General features: G+C 32.8%; 1 long non-coding RNA gene across 1 annotated transcript in view; it reads right to left on the bottom strand.

Annotated features, from left to right (window-relative positions):
• The window catches only part of LOC144322565 (uncharacterized), a 28208-nt gene extending 5606 nt beyond the window's left edge, over positions 1-22602 (bottom strand). The window contains exons 1-2 of the long non-coding RNA XR_013388179.1: positions 22465-22602; positions 16904-16953 (exon numbers count right to left, since the gene is read on the bottom strand). This is a non-coding gene — a long non-coding RNA (uncharacterized LOC144322565). The remainder of the gene's footprint in view (positions 1-16903; positions 16954-22464) is intronic.
• Positions 22603-22875: the final 273 nt, after the last annotated feature.

The following is a 22875-nucleotide window of genomic DNA, read 5'->3' as shown; positions in this document are numbered from 1 at the left end:
CCATCTACCTATAGTTTTGCAGCAAATTAGGCGGGACATATTTACTGAATGAATGAACAAATATTTATGAGCCAAAGTAATGGTTTAAAGCATGGTCTGTGTATATGATTCATGTTCTTCAACTATCTCACAGTTGACATTTTATATATATATTCTAAAAAACTGACTATATTCCCTTAAAATCAATAACTACCATTAGGAATGTTTTTCCATTTAATTTACAAGATGTTCAGGTGTTGGGTATTTTTCCCTCCACAATAATATATAGTATAAGGAATTTTTCTGAATAAAGCTATGAATTGCATTTCAAAGCTTACCTAATAATGATTTTGAAATTATGTATAACAGCCAGACTTTTGGAGCAAAATTTCTGAAATGAGGAAAATATTGAAAAGCTTGCTCTCTAGTTTATGAATTATTAGGATTATCTTGGACTTCCAGAACTTGTTTTGTGTATTCTGTATTCATTTAAATCATGTCAAACAATTGGAGAGAACTGTAGTAATAATTTACTTTTGGTTCCCACATATTAATCTTTAGTTTAGAGCTTATCTGCCGAATCAGTGATTTTGGAGTCACCTTGACATTTGCAGAGATTAGAAAATGCAATAGAGATTTGTGCAAATGAATGCACTGAAAGTTTCATGTGGTGGTCATTATAGCCATACATCATTCCACTTTTCTTGACTACACTTGAAGGTGGGAACCAGACTCATGTCTTCACAGTAGCAAAAGAGGCACTTCTGAGAGAGGCCATTTTGTGCTGGCTGGAATCCGAAAATCTTTTGGTAAGACCAAACAATATTTTTTTTTTTTTTTGAAGGAAAGGATTCAGGGTTGAAAATGTGAAAATGAGCTCTGGTAGGACCTCACTAATATTTTTTTCCTTTTCTTTTAAATGAAGTATAATTGACATACAATATTAGATTAATTTCAGATATAAAGCATAGTGATTTGACAACTCTATAGTTATGCTATGCCACCACAAGTATAACTATTATCTATTACCATACAACACTATTACAGTACCATTGACTATATTCCCTTGTTGTGTCTTCATCCTTGGGACTTACTCATTTTATAACTGGAAGCCTCCATCTCCCACTCCCCTTCATATTTTTTGCCCATCCTGTTATTCCCCTCTCCTCTGGCAACCACCAGTTTGTTTATGTGTATGTTTCTGCTTTTGTTTGTTTTGTTTTTTAGATTCCACATATAAGTGAAATCATATGGTATTTGTCTTTCTCTGACTTGTTTCACTTAGTGTGATGTCTTCAAGGTCCATCCATGTTGTCACAAATGGCAAGTCTCGTCCTTTTTTATGGCTATATAGTGTGTGTGTGTGTGTGTGTGTGTTTGTGTGTGTGTGTTTGTGTGTACACCATGTCTTCTTTATCCATTCGTCTATGGATGGACATTAAATTGCTTTGATATCTTGGCTAGAGTAAATAATGCTGCAGAAACATCTTTTCAAATTACTTTTTTTTATTTCCTTTGAGTAAATACCCAGTAATGGAATTACTGGGTTGTATGGTATTTCTATTTTTAATTTTTTAAGGACTTCCATAATGTTTTCCATAGTGGCTGTACCAATTAACATTCCCTTCAACACTGTACAAGAGTTCCTCTTCCTCCACATCCTTGCCAACACTTGTTACTTATCTTTTTGATACTAGGCATTCTGACATGTATAAGATGATATCTCACTGTAGTTTTGATTTTCATTGCCCTGATGATAATTGATGTTAAAGATCTTTTCATGTGTCTGTTGGCCATTGGTGTGTCTTCTTTGGAAAAAGAAATATCTATTCAGAACCATTTTTAAAAATCAGATTATTTGTATTTTTGATAGTGAATTATATGAGTTCTTTATATATTTTGGATATTAACCACTTGATGGGAATATCATTTATAAATGTCTTTTCCCATTGAATAGGTTACTTTTTCATTTTGTTGATGGCTTTTTTTCACTGTGAGAAAGCTTTTTATTTTGTTCTTGTCCCAATAGTTTATTTTGTCTTTCTTCCCCTTGCCTTAAAATGTTGCTAAGGCTGATGTAAAAGAGATTATTTCCCATGTTTTCTCTTAGGAGTTTTGTGGTTTCAGGTCTTACTTTGGGCCTTTAGTTTATTTTGAGTTTATGTATGGTGTAAAAAGTGGTCCACTAAGCCATATTTTTTGAAACATTGTATCTTTTTGGTTAATAACAAAAAGAGCTCTGATTTTGTAATTGTAGTTTATTTTCCTTCTAACAAGTAAATAAAGAGTAAAGTTGAATGCACATATACACATGGAAAAACTAATTAAGATAATTAAGATGATAATACTGAAGCCAAATCCTTTGGTACTTGGGCAGAGATTATAAGTGAAAGATTATACTTTTGATGAGCAACTCTTCCATGCACATCCCATGACAGATTCAATTCTCACTGAATATTTTACCAGTTTGTTTACTAAATAATCACCAACCATTATTCCTCTTTCTTCTTGGACTATAGCTAGGCTACCTTTATCTTCCTTTCTTTCATTTTTGAGGGGCTATATGATTGGATTTCATGCTATGCAATATGAGTTGGCCTGGCCAACAAAATGGATTGTAGAAAAGTGGGAAGTAGAACAGGTTCTAAGGGTCTCTTACCTCATTGCTGTATAGATGTTTCATCAGTGCCAATAATATTTGATTTCTCTGTTGGCAGTGATTAAACAGAAACAAGGGATCCACTATACACAAGAGGAAGTAGAAAAGAATCAATGTTCCAAGGAGTAGAGTTTGAGTTTGGATGTGACTAAAGAAATGGTTTTACATTATCTGGAGTGCTGCTTAAGGCAATTAACCATAGAGAAAACACATTCTAGCCCAGATTTCTGGTGCCACATTACAGGACATTGGAACAATCACAAAACATGCTTGAGGTTTAGAAATGGGATACACAATGAGGAAAGTGAATCATTATCTATCCCATCTCACCAACTATTTTTCTCCTTTGGTGCTACTCCTGCCAGCCTCTAATTCTCTACCTTCCCTGTGCCTTTTTTCTCAAGTCTATCCTTTCTTTGTACATTACAACGTTTTTGTACTGTTCTGTTTATTTCATTCTAATGAGGAAATATTTGTTGGCTACTCTACTGATGCAATAATTTTATTGTCCTTGAAAATGCATTTTTTCCCCAAGAAAATTTGCTAACATATTGATTTCTGCCTGGAGCCTCCTCTGCTCTCTACTCTAGCTTCCCCACATAATGTTTTGTTTTGACATGCATCAACTTAGATCAGTTTCTAAACATTGTCACTATTGATGCTTTGGATTGGTTACATATTGCTTTTTGCTTCAGGACTGTTTTTGCAAAATATAGTATGTTTAGCCTCATCTCTGGTTTCTACACACTAGATAACAGGCACACCTCCCTTCTTCCCTAAAACAACCATCAGAATCTTAAAATACTGTCAGATGTTTTTGGATGGCAAAATCATGATTGTTTCAGAACACTTGACTTAGATCTAGATACCTGTCCCCTATGCAATACTGCCCAAAATATCTTTAAAAATACCTTAAAAGTGATACTATCAGGGTTGCTTTGATTACTGCTGATTTTCGCCTAGTGTAAGCAGTTTGACTAAGTGACTAAGGGAGGCATAAAAGACTCCATGGAACAATACTTCTGTATCGAGCCCTTATGAAGCCAAGATTCATTTTATGGATCTTGGTGGTTCAAATGGAGGAAGCAGAAAAGAGATACAAGGGTTTAGAGAAGAAACATGCTAAAATAAACAATATTACAGCATTGTGAATCTAAACCAAGAGACTAAGAAAGCACTTATTTTCTGGTTTAGAAATTGCTACTAGTAGTAGTGGTTGTAATAGCAGCAGCAACACTACCACCAGCAGCATTACTGATAGTTAGAATACTAATAGCTTACTTCTAGTGGATTCTTCTTATATTCCAAGTACTTGTCTAAGTATTCGTATAGAAAGTGTAATTTAATCCTTATAGCAACCTTGTTATATATAGATGAAATAGCTGGTATTAAAAGAGATTAAAATTTTTGCCCAAGTAGAAGGAAGAATCCAACACAATAAAATTCCACACAGAATTAACTGATAATGGGTATAGGCTCAGGTTGTAGACACCTGCATGAGTCATGGTTGGGGAGTTAGTTGGGGAGCAAAGGAAAGAAAGAATGTAATACCAAACACTTTCTTGTTTGTGTTAAACTTAGGAAACTTTACTGTATTACTCATTTCAGCATGCAACTGATATGAAATAGACTAAATAATAAATTTATTGGATTTTAGCAAAAATTCACTGGTTATCTAAAACTTTGAGATTCCTTGACATTTTAAGATAGAACATCTAATGGGAGGGATGAGTCAGGTAAGTTTGGTACCAGAAAAGTAGTGCAATAAAATCCTCTTAATTCTCATAACTATCAGTTTTCCCATATCTGTCAAAATGTCTTACAATCAAGTTGCATGTGTTTCTTCAGAGGTCTTTTGGTGCCTGTGGCATTCCCAGCATTGCTCTGCTCTTTATACTTTATGCTGTGAGGATGGTGCCTTATTATATGAAATGAGGTTCCTATACTTACTGATCCATTGAAGGAGTCAAACCCAGACACAAATCACAACTATACAGAAACAGAGGCATCATGAATTTGAATAGTACAACATAAGAATTTTAAAAATTATGAATTTTACCCTTCAAACTGGAAGGATTGTCATACAAATCTTCCAGGTGAATGTGATATTTACTCTGTTCAGGTTGTACTGTTGTACTCTGTGCAGAAGGCAGGTGTCTGAGGACAGGAAGCAATAAAAAACTTGCATGTCTTCTTCCTTTAATAAACATATTTTCAACACTCTTTAAATATATTTACTTCTCATTTAAATGTCTCTAGGATATAGGTGTGGGACTATGATATTACAAAATTTAATTACAAGATCTAAATTATAAGATTTACTTCCCTACAAGAAAGAAAAAACTGCCCTCCTATACTATATCAGCACAAAAGTGCTCATCTACCTTTCTTGGTTTCAACTTTGTCAATGTCCTGATTTTCCTTCCCTTGTAGCTTCTCCTCTATTACCACCACCACTCCAAAAATAAGTAAATGAACAATATATATAAGTCACCCACAGGAGCAAGCTGTGTAACATGGGTATTTTCTTTGAGGTTCTCAAATCATTCCCTCTTAATTGTGTGGTAGCTGCTTCTCAAGGATTCTTGTCTTTCTCTTTTTATCATTGTCCTTTTCTGTATACCAGCATCTCTCTGTAGTTTTAGATGTGAGAGGAATGCTGTGATCCTGTCCCAGCCTGCACAGATTAAAAGTTTTTGTGAAAGTTTCTCCACTTTTATTGTTATAAACAGGACCTTTCTTAGAGCCTTAACTATTTTTCTCTTGAAATTACATCTGCAGGGGGTGGGAGTGAATGGGTGACAGGCACTGGGGGTTATTCTGTATGTTGGTAAATTCAACACCAATAAAAAATAAATTAAAAAAAAAGAAATTACATCTGCTATAACGGTCACACCTTACAATCAAGTATCCAATTCATGCTTCACACAGTTGGTTTAAGTAGGTAACCATTAAGGCTCCTTCTAACCCCAATATTATTTAATTCTAAATGATTTTCTCTGAAAGGGAGGAACTCCAGGGACTGGGGCAGTCAGTGGGTGGACAGGCAAGCTTTTACATTTAATTCCCCATAATTTTCTCCGGGTAAGTGCAATGTCAAAAAATGATGATTGAACTAATCTGTATCCTAAAGGAAGGAAAAAGAAGTAATGCTTTCATTCCTTAGTGAAAAATTATGACCCAGTTTTAAAATGGATATAATAGAATGTTACCAAGATAATTACAGTATTTATAATCAAAGTATCTCTCTAAATATCTTATTTGCATTTACAATTTTTCCCTAGATTATTAACTAATGTTAACTATTTACATGCTTTTTTGAATGCCGTCTAAATAAAGAATTTGTTACCTTGGAGAAAGTGTAACAATTTAGGATTTGACCTTCTTGTAATTAGTATTGGTTCACTTGTTTCTGAGATCTAAGGAGAGCTGTTTCTTCCCACCCATACCTTATTCAATTTCCTAATCTTTTTTTTTTTTAAAGGTTAGTAATTAGAACCTATAATTCTCAGAAATTTTTTAAGGTAAGAATGCTATGTGTCCTTTTACATTCCAAACATACAGGCAGACACATACCTACCCACCTCTAAAATATTATTTTTGAGACAATTTTAAAAATTGCTTAAAATCTGAGAAATAAGGTACATTAGAATCTGAGGTTCTATTTTTAAATCCTTTGCAGCTAAGAAAATTTTGAAGAACAAGGTATATTTCAAGGGGTCTTAGAGAGTTTAACTTAATAGGCCCATGTGCCTTCTGATGCATTGTAACTGTGGCCTGGCAGCCTAGGATGTAGATGCAGGTAATATATTTTAGGTGCATGTTTATATCCATCTCTCCTAAGTTAACATAAATTCTGATCAAGCTCTAGGGAACAAGTTATCCTTCATAATGTTGTTGAGAATTACTACTATAATGTTCTACTTTTGGCTTCACAGACTACCCTCAGAAGTTTAAGAGGAGTCTTGTTAGTATGTTTTTCTATGGACTATAACTTTTGTGATATTCTCAAGTCATCTTGAAAATGTCTAGATATTTAAAAATCATTCCTCTAGTGAAAACTATATGGCCTTTGAGATCATATTTAGCTGGATTTGTGTCCTGGATCTGCCATTTACTGCTTGTGTGGGTTTAGGAAATTTGTTTAACCTATCTAGGACTCTTTTTCATTAAACTATGGTATAAACTAGATGATAGAGCCTATGTAAAATGCACATATAGCATCTTTCTTATTGGTCCATTACCCAATTTCATGTCTTTCTTTCTGCAATAGTTACAGAATTTATGTCTTTCACCTAGACATGTATTGCTTTGAGTAAAGACTTTATTTGCCAGCTTTCTTGGTTGTGGTCATGGAAAAATCAAAGCGTTATATATAGGATATGGGAAGTTTTATGAAGTACATTAATAAATAAGTTTATTTGGTTAAACAGGTACAGAATGTGTCAAGCCCTCAAACATATAGAAACACTCTTATTAAGCAGAATAATTTAAGAGTTCAGAAATGATCTCCTAGGCCTGTCCGAAGAGTAGTCTAGCTTTTAAATATTCAAAGATTGAATAACTCAGGCCAACTGAGTCAACTCTCCTACTTATCTCTGCATCTTCTTCCTTATGGAGTAAGTGGAAGTTCTGCTGGTGTGTGACCTAATTCTCCATCTATATTCTCTCTTGCTTTCTTCTTATCACAGACTTCATTTGTCCATGATATCTCTGTTCCTTTAACTTCTCTTTCTTCACTACTTCTTCTCAAGTCCAATTCAGAAACAAAACAAAACAAAATACCCCCAAAAAACTGAGAAAATTCTCTATGTTCTTCCTTCAACCACAATCCTATTTCCATCTTCTTTATTTATTGTCAAATTGCTCTAAATATGTTTTTATACAGGTTTCTCTCTATCCATATCTCACTAATTCATACTCACCTATTACTGAATTGATGATATTCTATAAAATCACCAGTGACTTAAAGTCTTGGTTAAAGTCTTTGGTTTCTTGAACCAAAAAATAATATTTCAGGATTGTTCTTGTATGGATGCAATTAAAAGTCATAGCATCCCACTAAACCAAAATCTTTTTTCCCCCTTTGGATTCTGTGATAATTCAAATAACATTCATGCATTCAGAAACATTAATTAGTGACTTACTGTGTGTCAGATTCTGTTCTAAAAACTAAGCATGCATTGCCCAATAGGTCAGTTTTTTGTGCTTGGGTACCTCATAACAACCACTACCACCATTTTTTTTTTCATCTAGCACTTACTCTGAGCAAGAAGCTGAGAATTAATTATATGATTCCCTGTAATTCCTGTAATGTTCCTTGTGAAAGCCACTATTATTATCTACATTTCACAGAGGAAAAAACTTTAGTCAAAAGAAGTCAATGAACTTTACTAAGGCTTAACAACTATTTATTAAATCTTAGGACTTGAGCCACTATATATTAAATACCAGAGTCCATGACCCTTACTTTTCTTTGGAAAAAAGTAATCTGTATTCTTTATTCTCAGTTTTCTGGGCATTTGGAAGGACTTGAATGCAGCATGATTGTTGTTAGTTTCTATGTTTTGCATGTGCTATTTCTGCTCTTTTGAATACTGCTTCCCCAGCTATTAACCAGCTTAGTCTTAACTTATTTAACCTCTGGGTAACTTACAATGGTGACTCTACTATGTGTTTGTGTGTCCTCCCAAATAACTTACCCTTAATGTGGAATTTACCAGAGTAGAATTTAATGCCCTGTTTATTAGTCTACATTTCCCAATAAACTATAGTTTTCTTGGTAACTTCAATGCCTCACACTTGCCGAGACAACTATTTTTTCATGAAGGAATGAATGATTATAATTTTTGCATTATTTGTTCCCCAAAGAATGCTACCTGTTCATGTTTTCAAAATAACTTCTTAGTTGATTTTTCTTCCTTTCCAACCATTTCTTCAATAATATTCAAATATTTCTATGCTCTTACATGTACACAATGCTCTCTTTTTTTTTCTTATCCACAAAATGTTCTACTCATACCTAGTGCCACTCTTGAAATTCTTAGCCTTTAAGACTTGTCTCAGACATGAATTCTCCTAGGATTCCTTTAATAATTTTACTTTGTTTATGTAAGCAATAATAAGTTGTTTTGTCTTATATTTTATTTCCTCTGGTTCTTTTTCTAAAAAGTGAGATCTTATATTATTAATTCTTAATAACCAAAATCCTTAGCATAATCAGTGAAATAACTTCTTAATAAATTATAGCCATTATTATTTCTCAGAACCTTTATAATATAGATGAGTATAATCTACAAATTATTTAATTTTATCTTTTAAAATCTATTTTTATAATATGTTTAAAATTTTATCAAGGACTAGTTTAGGAAAAAATTAAATACCAATTGAAGTAGAACTGAGATTGAGATGCTTTTATAATGCAGTTGCCTTCTACCATATGTTCCATATGTTCATGTACCTTATTGAAGAATCAACAACATTTATATCCCTAAGATACTTCCTTTGACAATTACACTCATAATGTCTTCTAATGAGGCTGGTTTTATTTTATAAATTACAGAAATTAATTATTTTTATTAGATAGTTGAGGATTTGAAACTCATTTTTTTTTTGGATTTGAAACTCTTACATAAACTCTTATTTTAATTTTGTGACTGAAAAAATTTTCCCTAAAATATTTTTACATGCTCTCCAGACTCCAGTTTGCTAGCCTACAAATTAAAAAACAGTAATCATTTTTCTCCTTATGTTGTTAAAAGGTGTTTTAAATTATTTATAGACATATGATAAGAAAAGACAATTCATCATGCTGCAGAAACCCAACACTAATTACTAAAGATTAGCCACTTTTTCTGAGACTGATAAATTATTTTCAGTTGTTTACAGACAAACAATACAAGCAGTCATGTCTGGGCAGCTGAAATAAATGACCTGTATATAAACAAATGGTGTTTTCTGTTGTGGAAGATTTCATCCTTTCTAGCACAGGCATACATCCACTATAATTTTATAAACAATTTTAAGTGATTTTAAAAAAAAGATAAATTCACAGTAAATGAGGATCAAGGATGGTGTGCTTGACATATGCTCTCTCTAAAGTTCCATTAATATGGAAAGTAAACAATATTTAGTAGCCAGTGAATAACATTCTGCATTCATTTTGCTCATTTAAAGTCTTTATTATTCAATATTATCACATTTCTTTCACAAGTTATAAAAAGTAAACTTTTAGTGCATTTTCTGTTTTCAGAATTTAGAAAGTTTGTAGGGAGTGGATACAAGGGAAATAGCAAGTATAAATTTGTGGTTATAGTATAATGGTCTTTGGAATCACATGGTTTTATTTCAAATCCCAATTCTGCAGTATACTAGCTGTGTGATGCTCACGCTCTTTTACTTAATACCTGTAAGTATGATTTTATTTATCTATAAAATAGAGTAACAAATGCTATTTCTTTATGATACTAAGAGACTCAAATAAAGCAATGTGTATAAAGTACAAGTAGCTGGTAACAAGTAAGTTCTCAAAAAATTAGGTACAATTATTATTAGGTCTATAGTTATTTTTTAAATTACTGTTATTACAAATGCTATGATTTGCATTTTTGTTTTAATGAATGGCCACTGATTAGATTTTGCCTTGGCTTATTTAATACACTTAATATAGTGGCAAAATAGTTTATATTCATTAATTGATTGTAATTATTGCACTAAAATGTATAAATAATCTACTGATTTATTTATATGGATATCTTAAGAATGGGATTATTTTTCCATGGCAGAGAGAGGTTAAAAGACATCCCTGCCATAGACAGATGTACAACCAAAGCTGTATCTATAAATTTTTTGGCTTTTTTAAAATATTCTAATGTACAAATCAATAGTAGGAATGAACTGCAGTTGACAAGATTAAAACAACAGTAGTTCATTAATTGTATCAAATATAAGGTATTAATAGTATTAATACAAAATGTATTAGTCAAATACAAGATGTTGTTACTAGGGGAAATGTATATGAGGGAAGAACAATACATAGCAATCTCTGTACTATTTACTAAGTTTTTCTGTAAATTTAAAACTGTTCTAAATACAAATATATTAATTTATTTAAAAATGATTGTTTAAAATCTTTATGTTTAAATTTGATGATATATAGGAAGAACATTGAATGCATCTGTATGCTTTATGGCAAGTCAACTTCTGGTGAATTCCTCTTTTTTAGAAAAAAGTTCAAAAAAAATGAAAAAAAATCAGAAATATTTATTATATAATTTTAATGGATAAGTTAAATGCACACCATCATTTATATATTTAGTGATATTATTTACCCAGTAGAGACTGTTAGCCAGATAACCAAATTGTGTTTAAGGAAGTTTTTAATGATTCAGGAATGTATCTATGATGAAATGTTAAGTAAAGAATAATTTTACTGCAATATTAAGTATGTAACACATGCTGAAATAAGTATAGGATTAAAACCCTTTTTAGATAAATGGATGATATGTACAATAGCCATAATGTATTATGGACTTCATATTTTCTAGCTTTTATTCTAAAGCCCATGTCATTTCCAATATTTCTTTTTTGTCTCAAGTAATCATTTGTATATAAAATATAATATCCCATATTTAGAAATTGGATTTCTATTTACAATTTGGATATTAAATAAATATAAGTTAATGTCCAAATCATGGCTTTAAGTGCCAGAGTCAGTATTTAATCCTTTTTGACTCCAAACTCCATGTTCTTAAAAATGTTAATTAAAATAATTACAATGTCTGCTTCTAGGTTGTGCTATTAAGAGAAATTTAAAGATTTTTGTAAGCAAACACTATGAAATTTCTATACTGACATGGTAGTTAATAAATAGAGAAAAAAGGATCCTAGGAAGAGTATAACTAATTCTTTCTTCTCTGTGTATGATTATTTCTGAGAAAAATCCAAGTATAAAAATATAACCTAAATGTTTTTATAGTGTTTAGATTTTTATAATTTTATTCATTGAAAAAAGTAAATTTTTTCAAATTATCTTTGTGTTTGGAAAATATGCTTACCAAATTGGGAGGCAAATGTAATATAATAGTAATTACCTAATCAATTACTACTAGGAATCCACAATTTCTAGTGTTCTAAGTCTGGCTTTTCTATACTCTATTTTATGTCATTGCCTTTCAGTCATCATTCTTCACTTTTATCAAATACCCATCAATCTATCACAAAGCTCCTTCTGTTAGAATTAAAGTTCACGTCTGCCACAAAGTTTCTGTATGGAAATGGCTAATAGCAAGTGATGGTAAAGATGTGGAGAAATTGGAAACTTCATGCATTACTGATGGGAATGTAAAATGATACAGCTGCTATGGAAAACAGTTTGGTAGCTCTTCAAATGTTAAACAACTGAGTTACCATACGACCCAGTGATTCCACTCTTAGATATATTACCAAAAGAATGAAAAAATATGTCCTCAGAAAAACATGTTCATTGTAGCATGATTTGTAAATGCCAAAGTACGGAAATAACCCAAATGCTAATCATCTCATGAATGGATAAACATGATATATATGTTTAATGGAATATTAGACATAAAAAGGAGTAAAAAACTGATGTTATACATGAATGAACTTTGAAAAAATTATGTTAAGTATAATAAACCAGGTCACTTATTGTACGATTCCAATCATATAAAATCTTCATATTAAATAAATTCATGGAGACAGAAACTAGATTATTGGTTATTAGCAAGATACGAAGAAAGAGGGAAATGGGAAGTGACTTTTAATGGGTGCAGGGTTTCTTTTTGGGGTGATGGTATTCTGGAATTAGTGGTGATGGTTGTGCAACTTTGTGAATATACTAAAAAATCTACACTGTCCATGTTAATGTGTATTAATATGTTAAGAACCAAATTATGCTGTAAGCTTATCATATGACTCCCTAAACAAACAGATCCTGAGATTTGAGGAAGCTACTAACTCTGGGCAACCATTAGATTTATCATGATATAGGAGTAATATTACTAACATCCCTGGCCACCAAGAAACACTAGAACACATTGCTAAAACCTCTGTAACCAGTAATAATAACCAGAAAACAGCAACATTATTTGCTTCTCATTTCTTCTCTGTAAGTTTCAAAAGAGTTTTTCTATTAGCAGAATATTCAGATTAATAGTTGCAAAGGAATCTGGGAAGTGTGGTTTGTAATTTTCTAAAATCTCAACTAGATGCTATATGAGAATTTGAGAAAGACCATTTCAATGTCTAACATTAGCTATTACAAGTATTTTGAACCTTCAAAATAGAAAGGTTGAAATGCTTTAAATAGGAGTCTCATCTATCACAATACTATAATAATAATAATAATAATAATAATAATAATAATTAGAGTTGGAATTAAAAATTTTATGGAGGTGTACTTGATAAAGCAATATGAAAATCAGGACCTGGCAGTCATTACCAAACTTTTGGAGAATTATTCTTCCCCTTTATTCTAAAATTCTCTCTGTGAAAGTTCTTTGAGCCATCTGGTTATTTTAATTCTAACTACTCCAGTATTTATTAAGATTATTTTAAGAGGGGCACCTGGGTGGCTCAGTGGGCGAGTGTCTACCTTTGGTTCAGGTTGTGATCCTGGAGTCCTGGGATAGACTCCCACATCTCCCTCTTCTTGTATCTCTGCCAATCTATGTCTCTCCTGAATAAATAAATAGATCTTAAAAAAAAAAAAAAAAATAAATAAATAAATAAATAAATAAATAATTTTTAAAAAGATTGTTTTAAGATCCTTCTAATTGATCTGATTTAGCTTCTTCTTGCACTCAGTCCTGCAGATATAATTATTTTCCTTCAATACTCTAAACTTCCCTAATTTGAAAAGGTCAAAATACTGTAATATCTATACTAATCTTGCATTATTTGATTCCAACTTAATTCTCCTCCATAAATTCTATCCCTCTGTACTTATTTCTCCACAACTCATATAGACTGTGCCTGGAATTCTTCTCTAACCATAGGGTAAAATTTTCCACTACTGCATATTTCTTTTGCTTGGCATTCATTCCCTCTCTTCAGAAATGTTAATCTACGCATTTTTCAGGCCAACTAAAATATATGCTTACTTAATGAATCTTTCTCTGATGCCTCCAGAGAGTTGGATCCCATCCCTCCATCTTCTGATTCTGTGAGACTGTTTTGCACAGCATTTCTAAACTATCTTCAAAGCAGGGACAACATATTACTTTTATTTTTATTTCCACATTCCAATATTTAGCTTGACACAAAACAGTTACCCAATAATTGTCTCAATGAGAGTAATGTAAACATAAGGGTAAACAAATGGAGGGGTGCTTGGGTGGCTCAGGTGGGTAAGTGTCCAACTCTTGATTTCAATCAGGTCACGATCTCATGGGTCATGAGATCCAGCCTACATCAGCTCCATGTTCAGCAGGGAGCTTGCTTGAGGATTCTCTTCCTCTGCCCCTCCCTCTGACTCACATAAACCCCCTCTCTCTCTCTCTCACTCTCAAATACATAAATACATAATTTAGCTGTCCCTTCTCAGGTTTATAGGTAAATCTGTTTTCAAGCATTAGACTACAATCCAATGTTATACTCCCCATTTGTAAATTTTGGCAAAGTTCAAGCCTCAATTTTTAAAGTTTATATTAAGAGCCTGATTATCAGTTCTGCTCAACTTGATTTGGGTTTCAGCCTAGTAAAAATGACAATACTGCAATCATGAGGCTTCAATTAGACTTAAACACATTCTTAGAAATATTAGTAAAAGTACATTTAAAATATTGTGAGAGGGGATTAGTGTCTGACTTGTATTATTTCACATCAATAGGTGAAATGAAAGACACTGAAGATAATTTTTTTTCTCATGAACTTCTCTGACCTACTATTAGGAATAAAAGTTAAAGAATTACTTCTTATTTAAAGAAGCATTACTAAATGAAAAATGCACACACTAAAACATATATGCACAGGAACTCACTTGGCAGTACTTACTATTTATTTTTAACCTCAGAAATGAGTCTTTATGCTATACATGCCCTTGGTGACTTTACATCATCTTAAATGAGGTTATAAAGAAAGAAAGTGCCTACAGCAGGAGACTATAAATTAGTGCTTGTAGGGTCTACAGAAGGACCAACTTTAAACATCTTAAACTGCAAAACTTGAACTTCATTTTTCTAATTATTATCAGGTATTATCAACAAAAACATAATAAAAATCCTGCTATGCATCTTAAAGTTTTATCTCAGAAGCCCAATAACAGGGTTACTGAATTTTTCTAGTCAAAATTGCTGCTACTAACAATCTAATTAGAGATGGCCATGCATACCTGTAGGTGACTAGTCACAACTAAAGTCCCAATTAAGTGATTTGTATCATCGTCTTTGAAAACGGTAGTCCTGTTTGACTTATCTGTGTATACTTTGGATTTTTCTTAAGAGTTTTTAAATAGAAGAATAAATGAGCTATATGTGTGGTATTAATTGATAAACTTACATTGGTAAATATAAAAAAATATCCAAATATCCATCAACTGGGCATTAAGAAAATCCCGCCTAATGCACTATTATACCTACTTTTTTAAAAAGTAATTTTTAAAATAAGTATAATCGTTAGTTCTCAAATACAAAATGAACAAGTGCTAGTTATTTGATTTGACCTATTAATTAATAAAGGAGGCAATAATGGGTTAAAAAATAATTCAGAGGAGGGATGCCTGGGTGGCTCAGTGGCTGAGCATCTGCCTTCGGCTCAGGGTGTGATCCTGGGTTCAGGGATTGAGTCCCATACCAGGCTTGCTGGATGGAGCCTGCTTCTCCCTCTGCCTGTGTCTCTGCCTCTCTCTCTGTTTCTCTCATGAATAAATAAATAAAATATTTAAAAAAATAATTCAGAGGGGAATCCAAGAAATAGACACATACATGGACAGTCACAAATGCTGAAATAAATTTGTTGATAAAAATTCCAGGGTGGTTGGGGTGGAATTGAATCGGTTTTACCTTTACCAGAAAATCATGTGTTCACATCTTTAGGACTGTATAGGCTTCCTGATTGGAGGGGATTCCTAAGCTACATTATAGAGATAGAAAAATCTGGCGAAATCCAGGACTTGTTGAGTTAAGGTAATGGTTGGGAATGCAGTGATCCATGGCAGTTAGAGATTGCAAAACAGAATACCTGAGAGGAGAAACCTCCTCAGAGAGAACTTCAGAGACCTGCAAGGGCCCCATCCTATTTTTCAGCTGAGTATTAATCAATGGATAGAAGTAGGAAAACTTTCTGAGACTGGGAAAAGAAGTGGGCAAAAGGAACAGAGAACAATCCCAAAGCTCAAACAGAGATAGGAGAACTTCATTTCCCACTAATTAGAGTGGAAAATATCATTATTCATGGGACATTGAGTAGAATAATTGGCCAATTTTACCTAAAATTATCCAAAGACCATTGGTCTCAACAGTAAAACCAGAAAAGGAATTTCTAAGCAATTTAACTTAACTTCAAACTAAAGGTAAAGATTATTTATAAAAATACAATATAACTAGCTTCCAAGAAGATAAAATTCTTAGTATCAAATATTAAGAAATTAAGAAAAATATCAGGAATTCAAAGATACAGGAAAGTTGGATGCATTATGGGTAAAAAAACTATATTAATAATCCTTCAAGTGCATTCATAATATAACTAGTTCACAAGGCACCAGAATGTTATAAAAATATAGTTTCTATGTTCACAAAGGTTGAGAGAGGATTGTATATCAAGTAGAAATATGGGAGAAATAAAAAGGCCCAAATAAACACCTAGAGATGAAAACAAAAATATTTGAGATAAAAAACATGCTAGATGGAACTAAGAGATTGGACATTGCAGCAGGAAAAGTTAATTTGAAGGCATTGCAATGGAACCTATCCAAAATGAAACACACCGAGGGAAAAGAACTCCAACAACAAAAAAGTGAACTGAGTATCAGTAAATTGTGAGGCAATTTCAAATTGTCTAACATAAGTGTTACTGGAGTTCCTTTAGGAAAGGGAAGACAGGGAAAAACTATTTGAATAACTAATGAAAAATTTTTCCCAATTTTATTAAAGGCATAAATCTACAGGTATACAAAGGTCAAAATACTCCAACCAAAAATAAACAAGAATACTATTTAAATTTGTTTCAAAAGATCTTTAAATATTAATGAGAATATACATCAGGGATAAGAAGGCTAAAAGATTTTATCTCCAGCAGCCTCTCACTTACAGATATGTGAAAAGAAGTCTTTTAGGCAAATAATGTAGGGACATCTGGATCTACACAAAGGAATGAAGAAGAGGAAAAATGATGAATATCTGTGGAAATGTTTTCTAGCAATCTATTTTTCCAATTTTAAAAATCTTTTGAAGATAATTAGCTACTTAAACTACTTAAAGCAAAATCAATAACAATATAATGTGGGGTTCTGTTATTTATCTAGAAATAAAATAAATGAAAAAATAGAAATAAAATAAATGAAAATAATAGATCAAAGGCCAAGAAAGGGCCAGGAGTTTTAGTGTAGAAGTATATTATTTTAAGTTTTGTATATAACACATAAAGTAGTATAAGGTGACTCAAAATGTCCTAAAGTAGGTTAAAGGTGTTTGCCGTAAACTGAGTAAAAACAAAGAATCAAAAAAAAAAAAAAAAAAAACAAAAAAACTAGCTAATAGATAACAAAGGAGATAAAGTATTTTTTTAAAAATATAATTAGTTTTTTAGAAGAGGTAAACAAAAAAAGAGGAAGGTAACAAGATCAGATGGAACAAATAGAAAAGTTGGCAATTTAGGGAATTTTAAAATATGTCACTGATCATATTAAAAAGGTCAATGGACCAAACATCATAACTGAAAAAGAGATTATATTGGGTTGAGTAAAAGTGCAAGCTCCAAATAAATGGTGCTTACAAAAAACCTTTATTAAATATAAAGAAACAAATGAATTAAAGGAAATAGATTTTTTAACTGTACCATGCTGATATTAATCAAATGAAAGCTAAGGTGGCTATATTAACAATAGATTAAAGTAGATTTAAGAGAAAGATTATTACCAAGGTCATTTCTTATTGAAAAAAAGGTCAATTCATGAAGACGACATAAAACTCCTAAGCATTAATGCACCTCATCAGAGAATTTCAATATACGTGTAACAAAACTGATTTCAAAGAGCAATAGACAAATCCATCACCATTGTAGATTTCAGCATTCCTCTTGAAAAAATATAGAACTGGGGACAGAATATCAATAAGGTTTGTAAGGGAAAATACAAATTAAAAATGAGAGGTTTAATTCTCACTGTTAAAAATAAGGGAAAAGATTCCCTGCCTCTTTCCTTTTCTTAGAACATCTATTTTAGAAAACTTGCAAACTCTTTGATTTTTGAAATGTATATAAATCTTTTTAAAGGCTAAATAAGCCTTTTGCCAGAGACTCTAGATTTCACTACCAAACCACAGTGAGCCCCTGTCTAGGGAAAAGGTCCTCAGCTTGATCTCTTCCTGCTGGAAGGTTGGTAGCATTTTAACAGCCCCATAATGTCTTTCTGTAGGACCAGAGAACCATCTCTTTGAAATGTAATCATCAAAAAGATAGTGCCCCTATCTCTCAGTTTCTGTGAAAGACAAGGAATCTAATTAGGTAGGTACTTCACCAGAACTTGCAAAACTACATCTTATCCTAAAGATATGAGAAGTTTATTTTTCCTTTGGAGAGTCAATTAGCAAACATACATGACCACCCCAATTGCCAGATGAAATTAGGATAAACTCTATGTAACAAAACAGAGCTGTCAAGTTCTCTTACCTGAGGACTAGCTATCATGTACTTTTTGAATATGTGTGTAATGAGTTGTATCTGCTTGGCAATATACAAGGATAAGGTTTCTTTGTCATTGCAATCTCTTAGGGGATTGCCAGAATTGTACATCACACTCTAATGCCTACTCTAAGATAAAACTGAACTTCGACCACACCATGCAGCATATACTAAGATTAGCTCAAAATGGTTCATAGATCTAAATATTAAAGATATCCATTGTAAAAGAAATCACAGAAATAAATCATTGAGACCTTGGATAGGCAAAGATTTCTTAGATATGATACCAACTCCATGTACCGTACAAGAGAAATACAATGATAAACAGAATTTCATCAAGATTAAAATCTTCTGCTCTTTGTAAGTCACCATTAGAGAATGCAAGACAAACAACAGACTAGGAGAAAATATTTACAAATCATGTATCTTACAAATGATTTGCATTGAGAATATGTAAGGACCTCAAAATAGAAAATACATATCTTTGAGTCTGTGCTAATATAAATCTATGATTTGCTGCTTATTCAAAATAGAGGGAAACAGACAAATCTCCATGCAAAGAATCCTAAATAATTTGTTGATATCTCTTCCTCAGAGAGGCGGAATTTAATTCCCCATTCCTCAAATGTGGGTAGTACTATATTGACTTCATTCTATTTTTTTATGATTTTCTTATTTATTCATGAAACACACACACATACACACAGAAAGAGAGAGAGAGAGGCCAAGAAATAGACAGAGGGAGAAGTGGGCTCCCTGCATAACTTGATCTCAGAACCCCAGATTCATTCCTGAGCTGAAGGCAGATGCTCAACCACTGAGCTACCCAGGCATCTCTACTGACTTTGTTCTAAAGAGTGCAGTAGGGAAAGGGAAGAAAGTGTAACCTCACAGACAGACATTACCTCAATCAGGTGATTAGGGTCAGCGTAAAGATAAATCATGGTGACGGAATGTGCTTCTGATATGTTTTTAAACAGCAGTTTAATTATCTGCTTTTCCTTCTCAAAATATAAAACCCAGGCTAGTTATGAGATAGCGTAAGAAAAATCCCAATAGAGGGCATGCTGCAAAATATCTGACTGGTACCCTTCCATAGTCTTAATTATTTTATTTTTTTATTTTTTTCATTTTTATTTTATTTATGATAGTCACAGAGAGAGAGAGAGAGGCAGAGACACAGGCAGAGGGAGAAGCAGGCTCCATGCACCGGGAGCCCGACGTGGGACTCGATCCCGGGTCTCCAGGATCACGCCCTGGGCCAAAGGCAGGCGCTAAACCGCTGCGCCACCCAGAGATCCCTAAATATGTGAAATTTATTATGTTAGTTATACTCCTCATAAATCTATAAAAAGTAAAACTAAGGAGCTGATAAAACTCAAAGAGCTAAAGATTTAACCGTATAACTCATAATTTCATCTCAATAGTAATTGTTTAAAGTTTTATTCCCCCCAATTTTTACTTACTGTATATTATTTCACCCAGATTTTAAATGGACAATCTTTGCCTACTTGTTTGGACTACATTTTTTATTAAAATGGCTGAACAAAGGAATTGATTTCCCCAAACATATTTTTGAAATAGTTTTCAGTTACATTTTCCTGTTCAACAAACACAATCATCTTTCCAGGGAACTTCACTTAAAGTACATTAATATTCATAATCTATCTGGAAATCGTCACAGTAGTCATTCCTTCCACTTAGACATTTTATTTTCCTGTTAAAATGCAAATATATTATCTGGGAGGATGAGCACATTAAATCATTAGCAACCATTAGAAATATGGTTCAATTAGCTCAATAGTCTCTCTCTACTTCTTGAAAGAATTAGGAGGAGTTAATGGTATTAGGGAGTTGATACTCAGGACAGGAAGTAATTGACTTTGAAGAATCCGCTCTCTTTAAGCATCTTGGTAAACAACCAAATGAGAGGCATCAGAGAACCTGATTACTTAGGGAGTTTACCAAGCAATGAGGAACTAGTCATAATCTTAACTAAAACATCCTTGTCCTTGGTCTTAAGTTGTTTTTGGTATGTGAAGATATTTAGACATTCAGACAATCTCATGCTTAGTCTTCTTAAAAGTATACACTTAAAAATTATATAATTTTTAAACATTGGAAAACATGGTTGTTATTTCAAATCTCTTAGTATAAAATTGGCATTTGTTTTTGATCTTCTATTAATATAAATATTATAGCTGCTAGGCTGGAAATATTCTGGTAATTTTATGTTATAGGGCTGAAAAATGTTATGACATTTTAGATTTGAGGTATTATCATCATTCTTTTAGTCAATATATTTATGGAATGCCTGTTCTGCTTCAGGACTAATAATAGGGAAATAAACTTAAATCGCAAAATTTCTATTTCAACTATATTTGATTGGGGAGTGTATAATTTAGGAATTCTTTTTTTTAAATTTTATTTATTCACGTGAAACACAGAGAGGCAGAGACATAGGCAGAGGGAGAAGCTGGCTCCCCACAGGGAGCCAAATGTGGGACTCCATCCCAGGACCCTGGGTTTATGACCTGAGCCAAAGGCAGACACTTAACCACTGAGTCACTCAGGTAAGCCCTAGTTTAGGAGTTCTAATCACGTATCAGACCCGAATTACAAAATGACCTTAAAATATATTCGTTATTAATATATGAGATGTGTTATTCTGTTAATTTTCAAACAAATATAATATTTGATAGAGGAAAGATCCACAAAAAACTGACAAAGCAATAAGGAATAAAACCTCTAGCAAAGGAAAGGTAGGATTCCTAAAGGTAAGGATAATTGGATAATTGGCTCTAGTTTTTTGTTGTTGTTGTTTTTGTTTTTTGTTTGTCTGTTTGTTTTTTACCTCAGCCTTCTGTACTTACTCTGGGATGGAAAATTACATTTTGAGAAGCATAAGAAGTTAGTTTGTAGGAGGTGATTGTCTTCTCATTAATTAACAGCATGTGATTACACATAAATACTGCTAAATGTGGATTTATTCCTAGCCAGATTTTTAGGAGAGACAGGATCCCTGAACTCAACAAGATCATGTATAAACTTCAGATAATGGCAATAAAAGGGTTTATTTTAAGATGTTTTTTAAATTTCTAAGTATTTATGGGGCACCTGGATGACTCAGTCGGGTAAGCCTCTGATTCTTGGTTTCGTCTCAGGTCCTGACCTCATGGGTCATAAACTCAAGCCGTCAGTGTGGCTCTGGGCTCAGCAGTGAGTTGGCTTGAAGATTTTCTCTCTCTGCCCCTCCCCTCATTCATGCTCTCTAATATAAATAAATCTTTAATTAAAAAAATAAAATCCGGGATCCCTGGGTGGTGCAGCGGTTTAGCGCCTGCCTTTGGCCCAGGGCGTGATCCTGGAGACCCGGGATCGAATCCCACTTCGGGCTCCCGGTGCATGGAGCCTGCTTCTCCCTCTGCCTGTGTCTCTGCCTCTCTCTCTCTCTCTCTGTGACTATCATAAATAAATAAAAATTAAAAAAAATAAAATCCCTAAATATTTATTTATGATAGCATGTGTAAAATTTATTCATCGACTTTATTAATATGTGACTTAATAAGCTGAATCACTTAAGTCAGCACATTTCATTTAAAGCAAAGGAAATTATATATATATATATATATATATATATATATATATATATATATATTGATGTCGACAGTAGAAGAGAAGATGTGAGGGCAGCCCCGGTGGCTCAGTGGTTTAGCATCGCCTTCAGCTTTTATAAATTAAAAATAAGTTAAATTTCCCTGTTGAAAAAGAAAGGAGATTTTCCCCCACCCATTTTCTTAGACCATTTACTGTAGAAAACTTATAATTCTAGTACTTTTCCCTCTTCAAAATCAATATAAGTCCCTTTGAAAACCAAATAGGCATTTTGTCAGCTTTATGACCCAGAAATGTCTTTCTCAGGGCCTAAGAACTACTTCTTTGAATGTAAATATCTTTACGTTATTTTTTACCTGTAAACATCAAGGGAGATAGCACACCTATCTCACAGTTTCTGCAACAAGGCCCAAGCCTAACTTCGGTAGACACCATGCTTCAAGTTGTAAAACTACCTCTGGAAATAAAGACACAAGAAGTTTTTTCTCTCCTGGGTAAAGTGACTTAGCTAAGAGATGGTGCCCAAATTTTTGTTCTGATATCACAATTATACATTATAATATAATCATAAAGATTCTGATTAAATTGTAAGATTTCTAGCACTTTACTGTTATCCTTCAAAAACTCTGCTTAAGAACTGTATTTGGGGGTACCTGGCTAGCCCAGCCAGAGGAGTATGTGACTCTTGATCTCTTGATTATGGGTTTGAGCCCCAGGTTGGGTATAGAGATTACTAAAATAAATACATTTTTAGAAACTTAAAAAAC

This window comes from Canis aureus, chromosome 10 (genome assembly GCF_053574225.1).
Source record: "Canis aureus isolate CA01 chromosome 10, VMU_Caureus_v.1.0, whole genome shotgun sequence".
NCBI classification, from domain to species: domain Eukaryota; kingdom Metazoa; phylum Chordata; class Mammalia; order Carnivora; family Canidae; genus Canis; species Canis aureus.
The sequence above is the reverse complement of the archived record's forward strand: the minus strand, read 5'-3'. Positions and strand labels throughout refer to the sequence as shown.